Genomic DNA, 6098 nt, shown 5'->3' on the forward strand with positions numbered 1-6098 from the left:
GCAGGAAGACAAATAAACTCTCACTTTGGACAACAGCCTCTGATAGCTTGAAAATGTGTATCTCACTCTCTCTCTCAATGAGAATAGAGAACCGGTAGGTTTAGTAAAGTGTCCCCTCCACCCCAACCCATCTGTCTTCCCTGCGTGAATCTCTTTTAGTCTTGTCTGTCCATCACAATCTTCAATATTAATATGCATGAATTATGGTTGAACATTTATTATATTGGGCTTCCCAGGTGGCTCAGTGGGTAATCTGCCTGCAATGCAGGAGAAGAAGGAGACACCAGTTTGATTCCCAGGTTGGGAAGAGCCCCTGGTGGAGGGCATGGCAACCCACTCTAGTATTCTTGCCTGGAGAATCCCATGGCCAGAGGAGGCCTGGCGGGCTACAGTCTATGGGGTTGCAAAGATTCAGACACAACTGAAGCTACTGAGCATGCACACACCTGTTTATTATATGCAAGATTCAGTAGGGTTACAAAATGAATTTGGAGGCATTCTTCTTCCTATAAACTTACAATCAAGTGTGTAAAGTAAATGCATAAATAAAGTAATAAATAAATAAAATACAAGGTGAAAATCAGTAAAGTTATGTGGGAGTTTGGAATCTAGTGATTCAAGTGTTAGTTGCTAAGACATGTCCAACTCTTTGTGAACCCGTGGACTGTAGCCCACTGGGCTCCTCTGTTCATGGAATTCTCCAGGCAAGAATACTGGAGCGGGTAGCCATTCCCTTCTCTAGGGGATCTCCCCAACCCAGGGATCAAGCCCAGGTCTCCTGCATTGCAGGCAAGTTCTTTACCATCTGGGCCACCAGGGAATTCCCCTCTAAAGCACCCTTTTGAATGGGGGGACTCACCATAGCACCATAATACAGTTATTTAGAGAAGTTTGAAAAGGAAATGCACAACCCCATAATCAAATTTTGGGTGACTGCTATTAGAGGAAGAGAGGATTTTTACACATGTCACACCTAGGGGTGTTTCCTCTCTTTTGTGGCTTGAATAATTCTTTTTTAAGGCCTAAAGCCTACTTTTTGTCCAATTGTTCCCCTAGTTAAAAGCTTCATAATGACAAACGCTTGCTCTCATATCCTACATTTTTCCTAATCTATTTACACTGCTTCTAAATAACTTCTTCCAGTTCAAAGTATTTATGACTTGGTTTTTTTCTTTTTTAAAAATTTTTAATTGCAGGATAATAGCTTTACAATTTTGCGTTGGTTTCTGTCATACAACAATGTGAATCAGCCATAAGTATTCATGTATTCCCTCCCTTGTGAACCTCCTTCCCACCTTTACAGCTTGTTTTAATATTGAAGAACAATGAAGAAAGGACCAGCTTTCCCCACTTATATGTATAGGAATGTGTGTGCTTTTGGATGTTTATATTCTGTGGGGAAGGTCTTATGGATTTCAAGTGTTACAGAGGGAACCCACAAGGCTAGAGTCTAGAACTTTTCTAGCTAGTTATTAAGATATTATTTTTTAAGATTTCAGGACTCAAAGGACTCAAAATATAAATATCAAAATCTCCCCACACTGGCTGTTTTTGTTAAGACTCATTGGACGGTTTGTGGGGTCATGCCACCGAATGAGTTAATTAGCAGAAGATATTACAATAAGGAAACATAAGCTTCATCTTTAAAACCTTCAGGAAAGGTTCATTACTTTATCTTGACTTGACATGGTATGGAACCCACTTCCATACCAATTATATCTGGTAGATGCTAAGCATCTCATGATAAACAGAAACAATCCTGCCTTCAAGGTGACCATGATGAGTTCAATAACATTTTTCAAGTTCCTGTAGACCAAACTGATCACTCCCTTTTTTTTCAGTATCTTGAAGATCTGAGAAAGCAGTGACTCAAAGTAGAGTCTCTGACAGTCGTAGCATCAGTCATTATAAAAATAGCAGTTTGGTTTATAGTAGACTAGTAGTCTACTATAGTAATAGTGGACTAGAAAACTCAGATGCGTACAAGCATATTTTTGCAAACATCATTGGTAATAGCTTAAAACAACCCACCAAATGTCCATCAGTGGTGAAACAGATACCTAAATTGTGTGAATGTGTGTCAGTATCCAGAGCTGCTACAATATTTTTTTAAATTTTAATTCATTTTATTGTTTATACCATAGTCACATGTGAATTCACAGAACTGTTCCCATGACAGACAAGACAGAGGCCTGTTAATCAAGGAAAAATAAGTGAAGGTTTTCATGAAGCTTGAGGAGACAAGTCCCACAGTAACAAACACAAGAGTGGCTGTAGCAGTCTCAGGCAGTGGTGCCAAAGTGTGCGAGTAGGTAGAAACAAAGAGTCTCCAGCAGTTGCTGGCCTGTGTGTGTTGGCCTGAGACCACTGCTGTTTCCTAAGAGGAATTTCTTAACATGTTTGGTAAGCAAATCAGTTCCAACAGATTGGTAAGTGAAGTAGGGTGACACTTCTGCAGAATAAATTCTACAAGTTTCTGGGCAAGTTCTGCAGAACTCACTGGTGATAAGTGGTTGTTGAATATGATCCTGCAAAGGTAATTCCATCAATGGACATCCAGGGAAATTGTAAAGCCTTAGGCCAAAAATAAATAGCCACACATACCTAACCTACACACCATGATTAAGATGGTGTCATGTTCAGTTCAGTTCAGTTCAGTCGCTCAGTCGTGCTGACTCTTTGCAACCCCATGAATCGCAGCACGCCAGGCCTCCCTGTCCATCACCAGCTCCCGGAGTTCACTCAGACTCACGTCCATCGAGTCAGTGATGCTATCCAGCCATCTCATCCTCTGTCTTCCCCTTCTCCTCTTGCCCCCAATCCTTCCCAGCATCAGAGTCTTTTCCAGCGAGTCAACTCTTCGCATGAGGTGGCCAAAGTACTGGAGTTTCAGCTTTAGCATCAGTCCTTCCAAAGAACACCCAGGACTGATCTCCTTTAGAATGGACTGGTTGGATCTCCTTGCAGTCCAAGGGACTCTCAAGAGTCTTCTCCAACACCACAGTTCAAATGCATCAATTCTTCGGTGCTCAGCTTTCTTCAGAGTCCAACTCTCACATCCATACATGACCACTGGAAAAACCATAGCCTTGACTAAACAGACCTTTGTTGGCAAAGTAATGTCTCTGCTTTTGAATATGCTATCTAGGTTGGTCATAACTTTCCTTCCAAGGAGTAAGCGTCTTTTAATTTCATGGCTGCAATCACCATCTGCAGTGATTTTGGAGCCCAAAAAAATAAAGTCTGACACTGTTTCCCCATCTACTTCCCATGAAGTGATGGGACCAGATGCCATGATCTTCATTTTCTGAATGTTGAGCTTTAATCCAACTTTTTCACTCTCCTCTTTCACTTTCATCAAGAGGCTTTTTAGTTCCTTTTCACTTTCTGCCATAAGGGTGGTGTCATCTGCATATCTGATATTTCTCCTGGCAATCTTGATTCCAGCTTGTGCTTCTTCCAGCCCAGCGTTTCTCATGATGTACTCTGCATATAAGTTAAATAAGTAGAGTGACAATATACAGCCTTGACATACTCCTTTTCCTATTTGGAACCAGTCTGTTGTTCCATGTCATGTTAGGCCTTCTGAAAGAGTCAGAGCAGGAAAGCTTATTCAAAACAGAAGGTCCTTATCTTTTCCTTTCAGCCAAGAGATTAGCAGGCTCCATCACCTCTCAGCTGCAGTTCAATGCTCCAAGTCCTTCTCAGATTTTTCCTTAAGAATATTTTTCTTCTTCTGTATTTTTGCACTAGTGGTAAATAACCCACCTGCCAATGCAGGAGACATAAGAGACACTGGTTCGATCCCTGGGTGGGGAAGATCCCCTGGAGGAGGGCATGGCAACCCACTCCAGTATTCTTGCCTGGAGAATCTCCATGGACAGAGGAGCCTGGCAGGCTATAGTCCATGGGGTTGCACAGAGTTGGACACGACTGAAGCGACTTACCACATGTGCGCACTTTCTTTAATCTGCAGAACTCTTCTCTCTCATCCAGTTCTGTGATGATATAAGCAATGGAACATTCAATCTGGGGGATGATGACGTGTTCGATGGCATTTACACACCTATTGATTATCTTAATAGCTTCATCCAAAGGAACAAAGGAAGTCTGCAGTGAAGCCAGTTCACGCAGTAGTTCTTTGGCATAAATCCTCTTCAGTTTAGCCTACTGTTCCCCACGTCTGCCTAAACCAGTCAGTTCATAACTGTCAGTTCTTTCAGGGTGATGTTCAAATACCAGCAAAAGAACACCCTGCTACATTATCTTTCTTTGCTCTAATCTTCACTTGGGCTTTATTTACATTTTGGATAACTGTGATGCTGAAGTCCACATGTTTTGTGTGGACATATGTTTTCACTTTTTTTAGGGTATATACTTGTGAGTGAAATTGCTGGGTCACGTGGCAACTCCATGTATAACATTCCAAGGAGTCACCAAACTGTTTTGTATAGTGTCTGTACCATTTTGGATTCCCACGAAAAATGTATGAGGGTTTCTATTTCTCCACATTTTCAACGATATTTGTTATTATCTACCTTTTTGGTTATAGCCACTGGTGGGTCTGACATGATATCTCATTGTGGGGACTCCATTCAATGTTCTGTAATGATTTACATTGGAAAAGAATCTAAAAGTGGAGTGGCTCAGGAGGTAAGGAATCTCCCTATAATGCAGGAGACTCGGTTTCAATCCCTGGGTCAGGAAGATCCCTTGGAGAAGGAAATGGCAACCCACTCCAATATTCCTGCCTGGAGAATTCCATGGACAAAGTCTAGTGAGCTACAGTCCAAGGGGTCACAAAGAGTAGGACACGCCTGAGCACACATGTATATAAATAGCAAATTGTCCAAGCGTCATTTATCAAGCAATGCATCCTTTCTACAGGGGTTGAAAAATGCCTCCATCATCACATAAAGAGTAGCTCCAAGGAAGTGTGTCCCTTTGCTGCTGCTGCTAAGTCGCTTCAGTCGTGTCTGACTCTGTGCGACCCCATAGATGGCAGCCCACCAGGCTCCCCTGTCCCTGGGAATCTCCAGGCGAGAACACTGGAGTGGGTTATGTATCCCCTTAGTCTTTGGTTTTTCATGCTTCGTGGCACACCACAGTGTCACACCATTTGGAAAATACTTTGCAAAGATTTTTCTCAAAGAGATAGTTGGAAACTCCCTAAATAAGTGATAATAATAGGTTATGGTGCAGGCCACACAATCACTTCACACAATGCTGCTGAAGACTTGACCTAGAGTGATCGGGCAAAAGCCCACTCTAGTGTCTTTGGCTTGTGGAATTACCAATGTTTTTCATTTTCCTCTTTTCTTCCATTCAAATCTTCAGTGACTAAAATATTCAGAAGACAAACAATAAATGTTAATAAAACAAAAGCCCTTTCAAGAATCTAAATCCTTGACGGTTTAAAAGAATTCATGCATGGTACATCTGGGTCCAGCACACAGAGTTATGCTGGGTTCAGCAGCTGCTGAAGCTGTGGGTGCCGAAGTCCACGTGGCAGGCTCCCCAAGGGACATCCTCTCTTAGACCCCTGAGGCCCCCCCATCCTGACCCATCAAACCCTACTTCCCACAGCTGGCTCTCCCCTTCCTCCTCCTCTTGAGGCAACACCAGGGGAAGCATCCCTTAATTGCATAACACAGGCAATGGGGTGGGAAGAAAGCAGGACACACCTTTCTCCAGGAAGCAGGGAGTCCACACACTCTCCTCTTGGTGAGGGCCAATTGTTTTGGAAGCCACACAAAGGAGCTTCTACCTGAGCTTGGGGAGAACCAACATGGTGACCCAGATACCCTCCAATGAGAAGGTGCTGGGGGAGGGGGTTGTAGACTGTAAAGATCACTTGGATATCCAGCATAAGGTATGTGGGAGGATGGGGAAGAAAGGGCACAGGGCAGAAAGAGTGTCAGTCTCCACCTGGAAGGAAAACGTGACCAAGAAGGTGGGGTTTGGATTTATGGGAATTAAGCAGTCTCATGTAGGACTTTGCACACTCGTGAGGCCTCTCCACCTCCATTTTCTTGTTTAAATAATGGAGACAACAATATCTATGTCATTAGCACAAGTTCATGTCCCTGACGTACAGT

The 6098-nt window shown here is 42.9% G+C and overlaps 1 pseudogene; it reads right to left on the reverse strand.

Annotated features, from left to right (window-relative positions):
* Positions 1-3613: 3613 nt before the first annotated feature.
* Positions 3614-5790, reverse strand: LOC120879861 (annotated as a pseudogene).
* Positions 5791-6098: the final 308 nt, after the last annotated feature.

The sequence above is a fragment of the Oryx dammah genome, unplaced genomic scaffold (assembly GCF_014754425.2).
Source record: "Oryx dammah isolate SB20612 unplaced genomic scaffold, SCBI_Odam_1.1 HiC_scaffold_21, whole genome shotgun sequence".
NCBI classification, from domain to species: Eukaryota; Metazoa; Chordata; class Mammalia; order Artiodactyla; family Bovidae; genus Oryx; species Oryx dammah.